The 21,964-nt window shown below is 27.3% G+C and overlaps 1 protein-coding gene and 1 non-coding gene across 2 annotated transcripts in view; one reads left to right on the forward strand and one right to left on the reverse strand.

Moving 5' to 3' along the window:
• The window catches only part of Dop1R1 (Dopamine 1-like receptor 1), a 234,156-nt gene that overhangs the window by 15,547 nt on the left and 196,645 nt on the right, over positions 1 to 21,964 (forward strand). The window lies entirely within an intron of this gene.
• TRNAG-GCC (transfer RNA glycine (anticodon GCC)) lies at positions 2,460 to 2,530 on the reverse strand. The gene has a single exon. It is a non-coding gene; the product is annotated as a tRNA-Gly (tRNA).

Consider the following 21,964-nt stretch of genomic DNA (forward strand, 5'->3'; position numbering starts at 1 on the left):
TCCAGTTTTGAAATATAGGCCTTAAAAATAGATAAATGAAAAACGTTATGATAAATTGTTGCATTTGAAAATTGATTTCGTGCGAAATAATGCTGAAATATATTTTGCGTTTTTTGTACACACGGGAAGTTTTCTTTATCTTTTATCTTAAAATCTTAAACGGTTTTATCAATGGAGTCTCCTTCATGGAGTTAAAATCTGTTGTTATAATTTTTTGTCTAAATGAACTCTTACTTACTTATATATTATATGTTCTTTTAAAAAGACAGATTGAAAGTTTTATAATTTATTGTTTAAAGACAAATAAATAATTGTGCAACGATAATTTGTAATTATTTTGTTAAAATACAGCTACAAAGTTCAAACATCAGTTACATTTTTACTTTATTTTAAGTAATATAAAATAAAATGGGCTATAAAACAGAATTCATACTATATAGTTGTTTCGAATAAAGCTCATTTTAATTTTTTGCACTCGTCTAGCATAAGTATTGTTAGTTTCAAAAAAAGTCTTTTCTATTCGACGAAAACAATTTTTTATATGGCTTCCCGAGGAATCCACTATTTTGAAAAATAAAAAGATAATACTACTTAAACTTTCAAGAAGTTGGTAATTGATGTTAAAATACTTTTAACTAAAACTTTTCTAAATGTATTATGTAGCAATAAAATCTTAATGTAATCCCACATAATATTTAGTTTAAATTCCTGGATTAATATTTTGAGGTGTATCCTTGAAATTTTCATACATTTGAGAAGTCTTAATTTATAAGGACTGTATAAAATAAACAAATTTAAAAAAAAGAAAAAAGTTTAATATGACGCGTAAATAACAAAATAAATTATTATACGTACTCTTACAGAAAACTGTCTGCATGGCTGAAACACGATTGAGCATAAAACACCTTTTTTGCGACACGATTGAGCAAAATTGTCGGCGTATCAAAGGAAATTAAAATACAAAAGAAAACTTACACGATTGAGCATAAAAAACTCTGCAACGTTGCCATTTTCAATTTAAAAAAAGTAAAAATAAATAATTTAAATTTAAAAATATTTATTCAAATAATTATAATAATTTAAAATATAATATGCCAAAAAAATAACACAATTTTATAGTCAAAATTTAATATACCTAGTCACATTAAAATAGTATTTAGATCCAATTGATAATAACAATAATAATAGATATGGCATGAAAAAAATAAAATCAAAATATTTATAATAATAATAGTTATGACGTGAAAATAATAAAATTAAAATGTTTATAAATCAATAATAAATAATAGTCGCATTTTATAATAATATATAGATTTGTTTGAAAATAATAAAATTGTAAAATTGTTTAATAATAATACGCCAAAATAATAAATTACAAAATTTTGGCAACATGAATGTGGCAACATCGCATAAAATATTCTATGCTCAATCGTGTTGCTAAAAAGGTATATGCTCAATCGTTTTATGCTCAATCGTGCTTTACCGGTCTGCATTATCTTTACACGATTAATCTGGGTTTTGATGTTCGATCAATGACACGATATTGTTAAGTGCAAGCACGCTGATGACTCAAAGCTCTGTGTATGTCATCATAATTAATTTTCTTAATTATGTAAACGTTATAGCCATTGTACTAAACATTAATTAAACTATTTTTGTCGACCCTTCAATTTATCAGAAAGATCTTCAATTATTACACTTCACACGTTTACTTGTACAGTTAAAAACCTAGTATCTTTGTTTAGATTGTATATCTTCTTTCAAACACAGATATTTTTATAATTGGCAATGTGAGAAAATCGTAAATTTTCAAAATTGCAGTAAATAAAATTGACGATTTAAAAAAAATTAATATTTTTCTAATATTTGTATTACTAATAAATGTTGGAATATAAATTTAATAATAATTATATTATTATGGTTTTACGTGTTTTGTTGGACGGAACTTATTGTTTTATTAACTATATTTATAGTTTTATTAACTATGTAAAATTTTATAAAGTGAAATACAAAAAACCAAATTAAAAATGTATAATTAATTTATTGTGAAAACACGTGTAGCAGTTTGTATGCTAAACTTTTAAAATTATCATCCTGTATCTAGCATAATAAATTATTTAAGTTTTTATTTCCAAAAACTACTACAAAAAGTTACACACCAAAACAGCTAACCACACAAATCCATTGATTTCCAACTTGGCCAGTGAATTCATGCCTAATAACCCCCCACATCGATTAAAAAGACACTGGTGTTGTGATCTCCTAAATCCCGACCTGCACTAATTGAAAAAAAAAAAGTTTTTATTTATAATGCGTATTATATATTTTTATACATTACTTTATGCCTATTATATAAAAAGAATTTTTGGTGCAATCAAATCAAAATTATAAATTCAAAAATAAATAAAAAAATATATATTATATAAGAATAAAAGATTTTAAAAATTCAAAAAAGATCCTGCATCAGCCGGGAATCGAACCCGGGCCGCCCGCGTGGCAGGCGAGCATTCTACCACTGAACCACTGATGCTTGTAGCAGTGAGTGAAGAAATAAGTTTATTTAGATGTGTTTACCTTTATGGGTTTACGCAATAAATTAATAGAATCAGAAGTGTCACATCACAATGTATTTGTAAAATCAAATAAAAAATAGTGATAAAAGAAAAGATCCGTATGAGATTTTTTTTCTCTATTAGGAAAATCTACCCATGGATTACAAATACCTATGTTTATTTTAATATTTTAACACTCTAACTGTAGCCAAGACGACGAAAACCTTGTGGAAAATCGGTCAGTAACATTTTTTCGTGTATCCATATAAAAATTGAATATTTCATTAGTACATTTAAATTTTAAACTATAATATAATATGAGTGAATAATAACGATTTTGAAATAAATGGATACCCAACAATGACATTTTTGTCAAAACATTTAGATAATATTATACCCATAAGCGTAACTAGGGGGAGGGCTGGGGGGGGGGGGCTTAGCCCCCCAAAATAAATTAATCATTGATGCTTAAAATATTAATACACTTTTAAAAATTCAGCTGTATTTATTTATTTATTTTTTTTTTTGGAAAGTTTTTAAAGTTTAAAATTATTTCATCTATATATTAATTCATCTTTTCTATGATACAAGTTTTTATCGTTCGTAGTATGTACGCACTGGTTAATTGGCGATTATCACTGAAAATCTGTTACGACTTACGGGTACACTGTATATAGCGAATAAATACGTACTTAAAATCTACAATGGAGCAAGATAGATTTTGTAATTTATCGATATTAAACATTGAAAAAGATAAAGAAATTGATCCCGAGGTCATTTCGGAACAATTCACAGCCATCAACAAAAGAAAAATGAATCTTATATAATATGTCAAATGTTAATAATTATTTCACGATGCATATAAAATATATAATTAAAAGTAAATGTTGGTATTAATGGTGTTTAAATTTGAAGATGGCGTTGGGGGGCATAGCCCACGGGTTACTTTTGGTATAATATTGAGGTGGGGCTATAGCCCCCCCTAAGATTTTGTGCTAGTTGCGCAACTGATTATACCATAGATGGAAAATCTAAAAATAAATATTTAATGAAAACTTCAATTATCTATCATAGTGGTCCGTTTGTAAAAAAATAACTACAATAAAATAGGAAAAATCACTTGATGATAAATCATTAATTTACGGTAGATACTAGATTATCCAATTTTGTCAATATGTTTGTTTTAGATGCTTATAAAAATGTATTTGTGAGCTCATTTATGTCAAATATTTTTTTTTAAATTTCAATGATAATATTGATAACAACTTCTGAAGAAAGTTTATTACGTTTTTATGCTTTTTAAGGAAGCAGATTTTTTGTCTCTGTGTGAAATTCTTGATATTTAATTATTATTATGAAGGGGGCATAATATATTACATATACCTAGTATTATTCATCTTCCACTTATTTTAATCCACTTTAACTACTATTAGGTACCTACTGTTTATCTTATGTGAATACTTAATGAGAAATAGTTAGAAATAAAGATTATACTCCGAGTCATAAATTAAATTATAATAATAATGTACTAGTGGCAGTAAAAAAATAAATATATAAACGACGAAATAATAATAATATGGTAGATACTAGATATTATATTTTTAAGTCTAAACTATAAAGTACCGAAATAAAAATCACTTTTTAATACTTTGTGTGATCATTATATTACCATCTTATATAGGTATTTTAGGAACTTTAGTAGATATCTTTCTACTTTAAATTAACCTTTTAAAATGTTATTATGTTAACCGTTTTAGTTTTAAACAAATGCATATTATAATAATTACTAAAATTATAATTATTAAAATAGTCATTATACTCACTATATTACTGTGATTTAAAATATAATTAAAACTTTGATTAAATTAAGTGAATTAATTTAAAAGAACATTAAAAATTGCTTTACCTTCACCGATAAAACGGCTTAGGTAGGCTATACCTACCTATATTCTATAGGTATATCATTTTAGTGCCCAGTGGCTCATTTAGGGTGGTAGCTGGGTACAAAATACACCAGTAGTGATTGTGTAAGTAATTTTTTTTTGTCGAGGCAACTTATTGATCATTCATTGCCCTCCCACCAGTAAAAATTAAAAACCGCATCTCGATATTGTTTAGATTTTGCACGTAGTGCAAAAAAAAAACGAAATGAATTACTTTTTTTATTTTACTATTGGTACCTAATTTATTTTTTCATTAATTATACAGTAGATTAAATTTTAACTAATTTTTGACAAAATTATTGTATAAAACATATTTTTAATTATTTATTATAGTCCATCGTATAATATTGTTATGTCTTATGTTAACTACTTATAAGTTTTAAGTTAATACACATATTTACATAAATATTGTTTGTAAAAACTTAAAATTTTTATATAAACATTGATTATCATTTAAGTATTGTATTTTAAATTGTTGTAAGATTAATTCTTAAAAGGAAAAAGGAGGAACTTAGTATTAAATTAAATTATCAATTTTCAAGTACAAATGATTTTACGATTGGATTAGAAATTGTAATTTGTCCGAACCATCTCAACCTCACTTAGTCCACTGCGATTAGTGCCAGTACTGCAACAATATTCGTAATTTTATTTTTATTTTTTATCCTGCTATGTCTATCGAATCCATATACCCACCTCAGTATTATCATCTCTGCTTCACAGTCGTGTCTAGATATAGAAATTAAATATAAATATCTCGAGGAGTTTTTAGTAAAATGTGGTCCCAGATTACAGAACGAGCATATGTGCGATCGATATTGGTAGTGTCCGTCTACTAATTCTTTGTACCTATTTTTAATACTTAGTTGCATCATGTGTTTTATTTTATTGATGATACATAAATCAATCAAAATCGTATAAATCGTGAGAATTTTTATGATTATTATTGTTAATAACACGTGTAAACATAACAAATATATCTATATGATATGCATAATATTATGTTATTACATTTAAATACTTTTGGATATAACTATTGTTTATAGTAGCGAAAATCTAAAAATAATTTATAGGTAGAACCATTGTAAAAGTTTTTGGGATTGAGTGTACAAACATTTGATAAATTATTTAAATCTCTCGTTAACATTCAATGGTCCAATCAAGGATGATGGATTACTTTTTATTATTGTTCGGAACCTGTTAAATGTTTAAGGACCCGTTAACTTTAATGGAAGTAAGTATAAGTATGTTTATAGAAATAATATACAATTAATTGTTTAAGGCGTGTATTATATCGAGGCATTGCAACGCGTAAATATACTTAGGTACTTACTTAATATATGATTAAGGATTAAGGAAAATGTTGTACTTATGGTAATAATTATTATTTTTTAGTTAAGTTTCATATACTAATACTTTTGAACATGAAAAGCTATTTATAGAAGTTTATAAATTTCAATAAAAATTAAAAATTTTCTTCCAATTAGTAAAATTTAATATTTCACTGAAAATTACTATTTTAAGTAATATTATAGGTGATTATTATTTATATTAATACAATTAGGCATAACTTAACCTATACAATTTTCTTTAAAAATATATTATGAACTTATTCGTTGTAAAGGATTTTCGTTTAAAATGTTAAAATGGCAATTAAAATTAAAATCCACATTACGAGGGAGTCGATTTAGATGAAAAGGGTAAAATATGAGTCAAGTCATTCTTCTGGAACTTTATTTCATTTAAATGAATTAAAAATGATGTAAGGCTGTTTTCTGTAATTAAAGATTAAAATTAATCGCAAATGCAGAAAATAAGTGTACCGGCCGAGGGGTCGAGAAATGTTATACTCATGTACTTTGCTGGAACGAACAAAATAAATCGCGGTCGTTATTTTGACTGCATATAATATTATAAACTATAAAATCTTTTATTTTATTAAACTGCGACGAATATAAGTCAGACATTCATATTATACGTATATCGAAATAGTTCAATATGCATATTTTAAAGTGTTACAATTTTGTCGCGTGAATGTGATAGTCACCTATCGCATTATTACGTCGTCATAAGTTATGTCGTGGAGCCGGTATAGTATCATTCGACCACAAGTATTTAAACCATTTCCGTACCATAAACATTATCGTTACGGACAAAAGGGATCGGTGTCTCTGATTGTTCCTGTTTGCCATAGACCTAAATCAGTGGTTAATTAGACGAAAACAATAACTTAATGTATTTCTAATTCACCTTGGATCGTCTGGACCTTTAGGACATTTCTGACACTCGCATGTAAATGTATGGCTGTCATGTTTAGTAAATAATATAATATACTATAGGAGTATATATTATAGGACCATGGAATTATTATATTATAAACAAATATGATATATAAGGTAATAATTAATATTATAAAATCATGGAATCATGGTCCTTAATTAATCAATAAAATATATTGTCTAACCGTTTTGGTGAATAAAAAAAAACCTATATTCGAATGTTTAAAATTAAACATTGTAGATTATATTTTCTAAATTAGGTATAAATTATTCAAAAAATAGTCATTTAGAAATAAACGGTATTTTTGTAAAGCATCATAATAGAGTATTAAACAGCATAAAAAGGGTGAAATTATTATTGTTTAGTAATTTTTTTTTTTATTTGAAAAAATCTCATTTTTTGTTTCAATTGTAAAAGGCAATAAAAATATTTTTGCAATTGGTTTTAAAATCATTTTCCACTAAATTCACCTTTTATTCTATACTTATTTACATAAAAACAACATATTTTATTTAGTCGCGGAATCAATATTATTTATCTTTCGATTCTGTAGGTTTTACTCAATAGTATAGGACATAGGTATTTTTAATTAATTAACATTAATTAATGTATTGAATTAATTGTTAAAACTATTATCTGAAAATAATATGCACGTAGAGATAACGTCAGGGAGAGTCATATTATGATCTGAGTATTAAATTGAATCGTTCAGTCCATGGTCTTAGTATATAGTTGTACCCTGACGGGAATGTATATTTTATGATGGTTACTAGTTACGCTAAGGTTTAGGAGATTTGACTGGAAAACGAGATGGATTTGGGGGAATAATTATAGTTAGGAGCATCTATCTTTGTGCACAATTTATACCCCCGTAATAGGATGGTGATTGTAAAATCCTTTTTGTAAATACTGCATAGTGTACACTTAACAATCCTGATACTATCGGTAATCTATAACATTTATATCGACCGACGGACAATTCAAGATTGTGCCAACTGGCCAATTTGTTTATTTACATTTTTAATTATTTATAACCCCATTGTGATACAAATAAAAACAAATGAGAAATGTTAAAAAAGTGACTACAAAATGTGCCAGTTAGATAATATGTGGATATTATTTAATACGTGTATGCTTGCTTTTGATGGTACGGTGGTATGATACCGTATGCTAAATCATGTTATGAAATCTAAAGCAGATCAATAATAACATATTTTGGGATCTAGATTATAGATATTTTCCGCAAAAATTTAAATTTATATAAATGTGGTTAGTATATACATATATATATATTATAAAGACTGTAGTTTGTTGCACGTCATATATATATATATATATATACAGGGTGATTCTTTTATCAGACAACACTTATATGGTGTTTGTGTGTAAATACCACCTAACATACACCTATAACACACAAACACCACCCAAAACCACCCAACTTTGGGATGCTATATCTTGTAAACGGATTAACGAAAAATGAAAATTTAAACGCGAAAATTCATTGAAAAAATAGCCTTTTTAGTTTATGAAATTTTAAGTATAGATTGTCATTTGAAAACCAAAAGTTGATAATGGTTAACCTGATAAATATAAAGGTGAAAATATTTAAAAAATATTAGTTCTAGAACAAGATGGTTCTACAATTTTGAAAAAAAAAAATTTGAAAAAAGTAAATAGTTTTTGAAATAATGAGTGTTGTTTGATAAAAAAATCAACCTGTATATATAGAATACAAATATCATTATCTAGTAGTTTAGGTCTACTAAACTTAGAATAAAGTTGTAAAAAATTTGAAAAATCAAAATTGTTCTTCAAAGAAAACATAATAAGATCTAAAATTCTGATTGAGAAAGTGTCTAATATATTTGTTAACAGACCAAAGTAAATCTTCTCAAATACAAAGTGCTTTTAATGCAATTTAATTAATCATGGCTGTTTGTAACTAAAACACCATACAAAATTAATATTAAGTATCTTGAGTGTTTCTCATGCTTCCTTAACAATTTTGTTAATGACCAAAATCAAGAAAAAAAGGGAGGAAAGTATAGGTAACTGCTATGTTATATATACAGCAGGTGTCGAGTGTAACTTCTCGAATTCAGAAAAAGTCACTGTAATGTGTGCGTTAAATTTGAATTCAATGATAAATAATTGAATTAGAAAAATTATTCTGTTTGAATCTATCACCTTATATTACTAAGTATATATTTTTATGATATATTTATAATGCTAGTTAAGTATATAATTAATTTTATTATTTGTGATACGGTATAGATTCATTAAATTTTTGCCGAAAACATTGCATTTAAAAATGTCATTGTGTATAATAAAATATGCTTTAAGTTTCAAGCACACTGGTAAATAATATTTTGAAATTAAAAAATGTATAATTTCTGGCAAATTTCAAAATTTCAAAAATGTTTTGAGTTTCAAAATTTGTTTATACAAATTGACTTTATTTTAATACATTTTCAACCATAAAATAATTTTAAAATGTTTGTCATTTAGACAAATTTTGCTAAAATTTTAACTTCAAATGCTCAAAAAAACCATTTTGCCTATCGTCTATCGCTGAATAATCTTTGTTAGTTTTAAATTGCTATTATAAAAATTTTAGTTGATATATTTGGAAAATATCTAAAACAAAAATCGAAAACGTTAATAATATCTATACATATGTAGCTAGCTCAAAAAAATCAAAACATTTAGAAAATTATATCAATATATTCTATAATAATATAAATATTTGGCACACATCTTTAGTTATTTGTTTTTAATTTACACCAAAATAAAGAAAATGTTGTGTGATACAAAGTTTGCTAAAATTTCTTGATATTAATTAATTTTTTTTTTGTTTTCACTTGTTCTTTTGAAAATTACTAGGAATTCTCTTTCTTTTGACCTCTCAAATTAAACTAAATCAAATTTTCTACTAGAAACTACTCTCTGAGTTAAAAATCAAAACATTTATTCTACATTTAAAAGTGTATCCAGAAAATATAAACTAAATCATTGTATAAATCATTATTCAGTACTTCCAGGATCTAAAATTCTATTTCTTATACCATAATTTAAAAAAGTTTTGTATGGTTTGTGACGTGTAGACAAAATTTTATTTTTGGTCATGTAGTGGCGTCAAAGATATATTTTTCAGGTGTAGCAAGAAATAATTTTACTCACCCACCCCCTCATAAACTCAAAATTCAATTACTTTATACATTTTATCATATTTTAATTGATAATATTAGTAAATAGGTTCCAACCAATATGATAATTAATAATGAACATATTATTATGTATCAATATATATCAAGTTAGTTATTTATCCACCCACCCCTTATTTTCAAGGTGTAGCGGCCGCTATACTTAGTAATAGGGTTGGGCGCCACTGTGGTCACGTAAGTAAAAGTGCTCTAAAATCTTCATATTATGTTCAAGAATATACGAGAATATTGTCCAAAGATGGTAAATATCTTACTTGCCTTATATGTAGTTGAAATATATTATTATATTGAAAAAAATAACAATACGCTTTTAAAATACCTAGTTAATGTGCTCTGAAATATATATGGTTTTTCTGATTTAATGTTTAAACGAGAATTCTTAGAGATTTGATTGCTTTGTGAAAAACAACAAAATTAATGTTTAAATTGCTATACGAACTAGAAAAACAATTAAAGGTGCATACCTAACCCTGCAGGTGAAATTTATGCGATTAAAGTTTATTTAAATTATTGTAATTTACATTTATATAGATGATTTCCTATCAATATTCGTTATAAAAATTATTTATTTGAACTAGCATTGATTTGGATTTACGCATATAGTTAATATTTATCATGAAAATAAGTTATAACTCATAACTATACACATCATAAGTTAGTATTGAATAACATAATATGTTGTTTCGAATCCTGATTGAAAAAAAAAGGTTTTCCATATTATACCTATAGAAAATCAATGGATAATAATTTTTTTTAAATATTTAAATATTTTCTAAATGGATTTCATCAATCTTATATTTTGAAATATCATGCGGTTTCCATTTTTTCAACAGTAAAACTAGCGAATAAGACAGTTTATTTCAAAAACTTAAGAAAAACTCGATTAACATTGCAGCAACAAACGAATAAGCTTCTTCGGTGGGATCAGTCTTCTATACGAACTATACCTACCTAAAAACGTCGGGGAAAGTAAAAAAAAGAGGATAATTTTAAACCGACATTTGGCTGTATTTTTTCCACCGGCCGAGGTTTAATTCTAGTATCTACGACACAAACAGGCGTACAACGAACCTTTAACCAAACTGTATATTATATGGGCTTGAGTGGATAGGAATCGCGTAATCCGCGAGTGTCTTGTACCTCCTAATAGGTCAATATTATACAGGGCTCCTCTGATGTTTGCGCTGTCCACCGCCACCGTATTCGACTTATTTTACACGGAGATAGAGACGTCAACGTTAAGTGAGCCATTTGTTCGAGTATATATTCTATTTTGTTTCACCGATGTACATATTAACCGCGGCCATCATCGAGATACTACTAGAAAAACACCCACAAATGCACACACAGTGCCATATTTAGTGGGGGTGTTGTTTCCCCCGGCGACTGATTATGAGGAGGTGACAAATTTCAAGTTTTTAAATTGCATTAAATTTTTATTTGGTATAATCAAGTGTTTTTTTTTTTTTTTTGTCTCAGAGCGGCCAATTCCTTAATGCGGTCTTGTGCACGCAAAACCTATGTTTTATTTGCCGAACAGGTATCAGGTGTGTGTTAAAATCCAATCTTTTTGTCTAAAAAGATTTTGATGGTGCCTTTGTGTGAAATCCACCACCTTTGGTGTTGCTTAGAGACAGCTTCCGGACGCCATTTCAAGATATGTAATAACATAATCGAGAGATGAGGACCTGGATGTTGTTATTATAAGACGCTTGCAGTGTTGACCTCGGTAGATATCGCGTTGTGTAGACTGCACACAACGCGATGAGCAACAACACTAAGTGCTCCACCTCGCATCGATTAATATTGTTTGAAATCTGAATAATGCGAGCTCGCGTCTTATCTATTTGTCTACCCCTATTGTGTGGCGAAAACATCTTTGTGCACCAACGTGTTATGCTGGGTACACTTTTTTTATGGAAATAATGTATAGTTATCGTATTGTACGTTGTTCTCGTCGCGTTTAGTCTGTTAGATGTTTTTTTATGTCCTTTTTGCCGTCAATATCTTACGTGTTTAGCAGCCCAATAACTGCTGATGTATCAAAGTATGGATTACGTCGATCACTATTTAATAGAAAAACTGTAGAAAACACACACGCACCCCCTTCAATGTTTCATAATATTTGATAACTGTTAATACTGCAAATGTGTATGACGTGTCAAAATAATCGAATTAATGTATTGATTTTATTTTGATTGAAAACGAAAAGGGTCGAAATATATCACAGATCGGCCGCTACAGCTTAATGTCGGATGACTAATTTGAAATTGAATTAATAATCAAATATTAAATATTAAAATGATTTCAAAATCTGTTAAGTTAATAACAAATAAAATCATTGCAAACAACATGCTAATGCACAATTTCCGTATTTCACAATATTAACAATAAATATTATACATGATTTATAGGTATATAAACATATATATATATATATATGAATTTGTCTGATAACCCGTGTTGATTATATATTTATTCGATTTTTAAAGAGTGTATTGAATTCTAAGTTTAAGCCAATTTTATTGAACTAACAGTTTAATTTTAAAATGTTTCACCTGCCTAAGCATAGTTTTCAATAAAAATCTTCGTGTGTATTTTTATAAGGGAAGGCGGAAAGGACGATACGAGGAAGTAAGGAAATATGAATCGTATATTTCTTAGGTATTTATATAAGTTATATAATTATACTGATCAAAATTACGAATTTATCTTACTAAACCATTATATTATTATTATATATTTTAGTTGAGTTTTGATAACTTGAATCTCAAGGTGAATACAAATTAACCTGACTTATGAAAATGTTGAGTATACTTTATATACTTTAGTATATACTTTAAAGCTTAAACACAACTTATAAACATTTCAAGGGGTAGGAAAAAAATTCTAGTTATTTAGACTCAACAGTTTATTTATTATGTTTTTTTTTTTTTTTTTATTGAATTGAAGCAAATACTTATTTCAATACCCAAAGTGATTTATTGCTTAGTCGTATACTAGTATTTAACAGTTTTTAAAGTTTAAATACATATCTTACATAAACTAAAAACAACGTGAAATATATTATATATGTCTTATAATTGGTTTGTAAAATAATAAAGTTATTCGTTAATGGAGTAATTTAAGTACAATATAAAGTACACGACAAATCCAACATTTATGTAAACAACTCAGAGGCGCTTTACCAAATTCTCAGGCGTTATTTTAATTTAAACTGAATAATTAATGATAATACCTAATGAAAATTCAATTGAAACACAATATCGAGTACCAAACGAGAGGTTATTTATTACTTCAAGAGTGTGTGCAGGAACTCATTCGCTATGGAATAATACCTGTAGTCCATGGAAGTGGATCTTCAAATTGCTATTTTAAATTTTATCAACAAAATGTATTTGGTGATTCCATATATTATATAATATTCTAATATACAAATACCGTTTTATAATTCAGAAAAAGTATGATTTCTTGGATAATTTTACTAGCGCAATTGTCATTACTAATGAATATTTTTTTAAAGATAATCACTAGGTATCGAACTTAAATTAAAATGTTTCCCACTTGATTTTAAAACCTAATACAATACTATCTAGTAACTTAATACCTAATTTAATATTTCTGAAATTCGTATAAAATATTTAAACGTTATTAATTATATAACTATTTTAATTATTAACATATCATATAATCACTCAATAGTCAATTTTGCCGAAAGTTAGTTAATAATAATAAAAAGTATAAATCATATTATGTCACAATCGTCTAAAAATAATTCCACAAAATAAAATTATAGAATAGTTTTCTTAAAACTGTTTATCTTATTACATATTATTATCATGTTATCTGGTTGATTTATTATTAAGATCAATTACATAATTTAAGTTTATTGATCAAACAACACCGAAATATGATTATTTATATTATGTAACTACCAAGTATTCTCGTACGAATTAGATGTTTTTATTTTTTTTTTCGTCATGAATATACAAGTATACAAGTATATAAGTATATTTTGAATTATAACAACTGTTGTAATGTTACATCATATATAATTATTATTTTGAATTAGTCATGGACATGGGCAGTACAACTAAAAATTTTTAGTAGGTACCCTGCATGTATCGAATATTAATGAGTTAATAATAATATTATTGATATAAATATTTAAACCAAGATACGTATTTTTAAAATAATGTTATGTGCAATAATTATAATAATGATTTATTATTCGTTTAATAATTCATACCTCATATATGCAGCTAATATTTATTTTGTTGTAGGCTAATAAACCTAGTAATTGATGCTGTATTAATAATAATAAAAAAAAACATCAATATTAATCTATTTAAATATTAAATTAAATTTTAAACCCTAACAAGAATAGTTCTTAATAATATTAATACATCCATTTATTTTTTTGACAGTAAATATTTCTATAATCTGTCAAGTTGAAAGAAATGAAATGTATTTTTTACAAATATAAAAACGTGAATTATTAGTGGGTAGAAAACTGGAATTCAGTGGACGTATCTAAAAACTTCGTCAGCGTTGCCTACTGAAGAAACGGATGGTATAAAATTAAAGTACATATTATCCTACACAGAAATAGTTAAACAAGGTTTTTGACAAGGGTCAATGTTGTGATATGGGTCAAAAAATATTTGTACTTGAGTCGTGCTTGTCACTAAAATTATAAGAGGACAATAATTTACTGAATTTTTAATTTATAATAATAATTTTATAATACAATTTCTATTTTGCTCTAAACTTTTTAAAATGAAAAATACATTTTGGATTTATTTTTCAATTCATATTCTTCTAGCTACGATCGTATTGAACCCAAAAAATAAAATTGTTTACTACTATTGTATACTAGTGGATAATAATAATAAATAATAATATTTATTATTTATTATTAAATATTTTAAAACCTAACTGTGTTCTAATTGTAGTATACCTATTCCAATAAACAAATAATAGCAATGAGTTTTAATAAAATGGGTATTAAAATATAGTATGACTTTATTAACACTACCGGAATGTTATATATCATTCAGTGGTTTGTAGTATAAAAATTATAATAAATGTATAGAATATAAAGAAACCTGCGGAATTATTAAGTGCAAAAATAACTAATATTATCATATAACAATTATTAAGATGTCTATGGATGTACGTATCATTCAACGGACATTTTTTTAACAATATTTCGTTTGTTACACAAATATTATTAGTTATATATTATAATATATTATACAATATAAAATATACTAATTATTAACCAAAATCGCGATTTTACCATATGTTATAATGTAACACTTTGTCGTCTGATTTCCATCATACATACTTAAAAAATGATTTTTGTATCATAAAAATGTATTTTCAAAGTTGAAAGTTATTGTGTTTGACCAAAAAATCCATTTTTAAAAATGTACTCAGACATTTGGCCTGATTTTTTGAAAATTGTTTCACATTCTAAAAGTATTTAAACTCGCATCTATGTGTCAACTCTAAAATATATTTTTTCTACTCTATTTCTTTTTGAATTAGTATTGATTATACTGAAATATACTGAAATATACTGATCGCACATCATTAATATAATATGTAGGGGTGTAAATAAATATAAAGACAAAAAAAAAATTATATTATTATAATACGTGGATTACAGAGTTGAAATACGATGCTAAGCAACCTATATATTTCAATCATTAAGCTTTATTTAAATACTAAGAATATCACGTCTGGCATGAAATAAAGAAATATATTTGTATGGTTATCATTAAATATTTTAACTGAGATCACAGAAAGTTCATTATCCTACTATATGTATAATTTATAGAAAATGAAATGGGCAAAGTCTTAGGATAATTTTATGCAACGAAATTAAGGAAATTCAAATTATGCATAAGTATCGTTATTATTTATGTCACCGATTAATAAAGAGTTTATAAGGTTTACCTTTAGGCATTATATTATGTACTTTGATATACAGGCTGGTCAGACAACATAATAATGAAATAAAATTAATAAAATAAACTTAATAAAATAACCATTGTGAAATATTGCCATTTTATATTCCTGTCAATTATAGAGAAGTCAGATACATTATTCTAAATTTTTAATTGTGAGATAGGATGAAAGGGAAATTTCTTTGAGAATTATATTATTACATATTACAATGTTTTATGGGTATTTAAACAAATCAAATAACTATGTTTAAGACCTTCAAATTTGACAAAAATTGTCATAAAAGAATTCAATAATAATTAATATGCTGCACCATTTATGATAAAACTGCTTTACAAAACTTTATTTACCAAACAGTTTTCACGAAGATGTAAATACAGATCTATATATAATACTAAACGTTTTATTGAACTCTTTATGAAACAGATAATACGAAAATAATAATATTAATTATCATAAAATATGTGTAGGTATGTTATGAAATATATGCTTCGTATAACACCTCTATGAAATAAAATTTAATTTTTGATGACATAATGAACTAAAATAATATTATAATAATCCTTAAATAGATCCGATTGCAAAGTTTAGGCGATGCTAATGAAATTCACACTACAGATTTAGTCTACGAATTAATTTGGAATTGTGTAAAATAATATGTTTATGTATAATATTATTTCAACGTTTTAATTACTTTGCTTATAATTTAATTTCGAAACTTATAATTTGTGACATAATCATAATTTCAGTCGTAATTGATTATTTTAAAGTAGACTTTATGAATTAGTTCCCCCCCATATTATAATCCTTCGTAGCGTTATCTTTTTCACTCGTCTATAACCCGTTATATATATGTATATAAATATTTTTTTTATCACATCTTTTCTCTTTTTGTCCCGCTATACCTCACACCTATTGTTTCTCTCGTGATCATCCCAGTTCACTTCCTCTTTTGTAAATTATCCTTTGTATTTTCACCCCATATCCCGATATAACAGTTTCATTAATTTTACCTTTAATCGAAACTACTTCCAATCATCTCATTCATTTTAAATTATGAATTTTAGCATGGAAATGCAGTATATTTTCACAGATTAAAAACGTAGGCAAAATACATTTTTAATTATAAAAGTTGCGTTCAAAATATTTCCTTATAATGGTGTTTATACACACGCTTTACAATATTATTATAAATATAAATAATACAAAATAAAGGTTACTGTTATAGTTGCTATACGCCATAACTTGTTATAGTGTACACAATTTACAAAATCGTTTAAACGTTTTCAAGATTTGTTTATGTTTATACTACGAAAAACTCTATCTACTACTATATTACTCGCAGGTATTAGGTATATATAAATATATATATATATATATATTATTTTCTAATGGCAACAAAACTTTGATTTTAAGTCGGTGATAATAAACATTTTTTTTTCAAAACAGTAGGTTAGACGAGTGGGAGGTACGGAGGCCATGGCTCCCATGGCTCCTGTTGACCGTAATATATTATGCAATAAAGGTTTATTGTACTTTTTTTTGTCTATAATGGTTTTGTTTTATTGTAAACATTTTGAAAAATATTATGTTATCAGTAGGTATTCTGTGGTATAAATATGAGCTCTTGATAAATATCATGTACGCTGAATGCTGATGTTTGATTGAAAAAGACAATATGGTTATAACTTATAAGAGCTCGATTGATCATTTGATATTGATACGGTGTGGTAAGTTTAATTACCAACCGTTCTTTGTAGAAATAAATATACCTTGGTTTTAGGATTTAACGGCTGGTCTTTTATCTATACAAGTAATATATTATTTAATATTTGTACAATATCTGGGAGAAGTGAGATTCACGGATGCGTCAGCCAGGCTTACACAAGCGGACTGACGTGGTGAGACTGGTGAGAGCTCGTGTTCGACCGACGATATTATCGTTCGGTCCTATCACATATAATGGGTGTGAGATAATTATATATAGAATTATAAGATGGGAAGGAGTCCTCCGCCAGTAGTGCGTAGCTTGTACAAGCGGCTACTACTTGACGGAAAGGAACTCGGGTTGACGGTACTTGAGCAAGTGATCGGTAAGGGAGAGAGCGGGGTCGATGACAGTAATCGTGTATATTGTGTTGTATGACGTTCGGTCCAGCTGTTTCAATCGTCATCCCGGGTACTTAACGTCGTCGAATTTGTTGTTGCCGGTTCGATGGTCTTCGTTCCCTGACTATTATTGGTCGGCTGATTCTGGTCACGCTGCGTTTGCTTCGCCTCGACGCTGGTCTGCTCGGCGATCTGAACTTGAGCTGTAGAGTCGGTGTAGGTTGTTCTTCTGGTCTCTGGTCGTCTGTGTAGTAAGTTCTTGATGACTTGTTGACGATTGGAGATGAAGTTGAAGAGTGAAGAGTTTCTGAAATCTACTGGTATATATACCCATTTGGATCGGTAAAGTTGTTGCTGATTGTTTGTAGGTTGTTGGTAATACGAGTCATCGTCGTATCGTTGCCTGATGGCTGTCACTAGCTCAGTGCGGTTTTTCCTCGTCATACCGTTGAAACTTTACTATGTAAAACCTGCCGTTTAATATGTGTTGCATGTGGTTTTTAGTTGTTAGTGGTCCTGAAAAGGACCGTTTTATGTCGTACTTCGTTACAATATAGTTATTTAATAAAATGTTCAAATAGGTTTATTTTTTTGATTAAATGTTAGTCGTTTTGATATGACAATAGGTAGGTAATGATTAAAGTTAGGTAATTTAAAACTATTGTAAAATGTGTTTGTATTATACTTTCAAAGCATTAAAAAAATATTATACATATAATAACATAATATTTTGATGATTATACCACTTATTTTAAGTGTTTAATATTTAATATGTTGTCCATCGACGATAACTTGCATACAAAATTATGTCAAACCGTATTTATTATTATTTTTAACACGTTTTTCAACTTTTTATTATAAAGGCGTATAAAAGGCGGTGTCATTTCACATTACAAATGTATAGTTCGAATTTTGTTAGATTGTTCATTAATCCATATTATTATAATATAGTATCTATCTATATTCTATATATATAAAGAGACTTATCTTGGGTGATTCATCAACACCCAGACCAAACCACAGGGTCTAGAGACTTGAAATTTTGTACAGAGGTTCCTTAAGCAATGTAGAGGCACACTAAGTAAAGGTTTTTCAAAATTCGCATTTTAAAGGGTTGCACAAACGGGGGTTTTGAGATTTACGATGGAAATTTTGTTTATAAGTGGTTACTATAACAACCTGATTTATGTGTTGACATATTTATCACTTTATTATTACAGCTAGTTATTATTATTATCAATATTAAATGACGCGTCTTCGTATATGTACATTTACAAGGTTTATGTCCGGTAATTACGGTTTTTTTCTAAATATTGAATGTATTGAAATAACAAGGCGTTTTACTTATTATTTTCGAATATTAATGCGTCTTCGTATACGCACCCCAGTTTATGTACGGTTCTTTAAGTGAATTAAAATACAATTTTCTTCATTATTAAAAAATTAATTAATATAGTTGTCGAATTATTGAACATAAATGGCACAATTATGCCCTACACTATCTCACTAAGGTGAGATCACTATTCCCTCAAATTTGAGTACAGTTGTTAGCTCTTTATCAGAACCAACTTCCAGAACTTACCCAGATATAATAAATATCAAGATAAAACCCATCAAATGGTTGTGCGATCAAGCCATCTTAACTCCCAAGAATGATAAGGCAGCCGAAATCAATGAAATTCTAATAAAAAGCTTTTGAATATAAATCTTTTGATTAAGTGATCCATTCGGATGTTGCTGTCCATTACCCTTTAGAATTTTTTAATACTCTGAATCCTTCTTGTCTTCCATCACATAAACTTATCCTTAAAATTGGAGCACCTATAATGTTACTGAGAAATCTTAACCCACCTAAATTGTGTAATGGAACTAGATTGCAATTTAATGCTCTACACAAAAATGTAATAGAAGCTATAGTTATCACTGGGTGTTGTAGTAATAGGTGACTATGTATATAAACAAAATAGTAATCATATTTGTAGTGTAGGCCAGGGAAGCAAATGTGCTGAGGCAGTTAAATTGTAAACTATAGATATAAGGCAAAAAGTATAGTAAGAGGAGGCAGTCGCGGTATGTCAATACTGCGATACGTTTGATTGTTAATTTTGTAGTGTTTGTTTATATAAGTAAATAAAAAATGTTTCCGACCCGAAAATTATATGTTTTGATTGAGTAGCCATACCATTCTAAGTATATTCCTTAAATCTGATCTGTAACCGGTTAGTTTATGGTCGTTGATGATTCAAGGTTTAAACGGTGAAAGTAGTCCTACGTTAATTGTATTCTTTCAATCTGATCTGTGACCGGTTAATTTATGGTTTTTGAAGATTGAAAGTCTTAACAGTAAAGGTAGCGATATCGACGTCTAGAGGGCCAAACTGTAACCAGTTAATTTATGATATTTTGGTAACTCTAGTGTCGATAGTGTTGATCACTGAAAAGTGCATATACGACAGTGGCGCCCAACGACATTCGTAATCCACGACCCGAATTTTTTAACATTTGTATTTTTTTGTTTGTTTATTTGCGTTTTAATTTGTTTTAATTACAAGTAAATTTTTGTGTTTTACACATATCGAGTTTTATACATTTTTCCATCAGATTGAACATTTACGGTGGGAAGACTACGAGTAATTGGGTCCATCGTTTTGGTGTTTTATACACTCGAGGTGAAAATTGGTGTATGGATAAATTTTGTATTTTTGTATGTGTGCGATATATATTTTATAAATTTTTGTTTAACCAATTTTTTTTTATATTTATATTTAAATTTAAGAAGGAGTAATAATTATTTAGTTAGGTTTTTTGTACATAGTAATATAATTAATCTAGTAGTATACTGGGTGTGCAAAGGGAGATATAGTTTTAATCCCGAGAATAACGTTGATTCCAACTGATTATCCCTTTGAGTTTAAAAGAAATCAATTGCCACTCAAAGTTTGCTTTGTTATGATTATTAATAAGTCTCAAGGACAATCATTGAGCGTGGCAGGGATTGACTTGAGAGAAAAATGTTTTTCACATCGACAGTTCTATGTCACATGTTCTAGAGTTAGCTCTGCCAGTATAATAGTTTGATTATTTTAGCCCCAAAAGGAAGTACCAAAAATACTGTTTATAAAGAGGTATTGAGATGAATAAAATATGTCGATATAAATTTTTTTTTTTTTTGCTTTATATAACACCATAATGCATATAATAATGTTACTACGACGTTGTAAAACTTAATTAGTTCTAAAAGAGTTTACAGAAACTTCTACACAGGTAACCTAGGATTAACATATCTAAAATCAGTCTGTAATAAATATAAAAATTAATAAAATAAAAGTTATAGTAGGTAACACAAAAAACTGTACACGTGTGAAGCCGCGTTATTCAGCTAGTAATCATATAAACGTTTACCAGTAATCTAAATATTGGTGTGTTTGCTTGATATATGAATTCTTTATATAGAATCGTCAATGTCATTAAATTTATTTTTTATTATTTATTTATTTTGAATAATAGACGCTATACGGATTTTTTTGTAGGTATCTGTATATAATATTTAGATTAGGTTTGGTCTACTAACGTATGTACAAATAAAAAAACAACAAACGAACAAACAAATATGATTTTACAATAAACTATTATCACGATTCACCATAGACATGAATTTTCTCAGAGGATCAGCCTCTTGGTAGTTTTTTTTTACATTAGGTAAGTGTAGTCGCTCTGAGCTCTTTTATCCGCTATTGTTATTCGAAATCATACCCTAGACAGTAACATTGATGTGGCAAATGATCCAGAATTGTCTAGTCTGAAGTAGATGATATACATATGAAAAATTTAATCTCATCAGTAAAAAATTGAGTATAACAATTAACAGCTAAGCATAAAT

The sequence above is a fragment of the Diuraphis noxia genome, unplaced genomic scaffold (assembly GCF_037042655.1).
Source record: "Diuraphis noxia isolate RWA-SAM2 unplaced genomic scaffold, SU_Dnox_SAM2 contig0005, whole genome shotgun sequence".
In the NCBI taxonomy this organism is placed as follows: Eukaryota; Metazoa; Arthropoda; class Insecta; order Hemiptera; family Aphididae; genus Diuraphis; species Diuraphis noxia.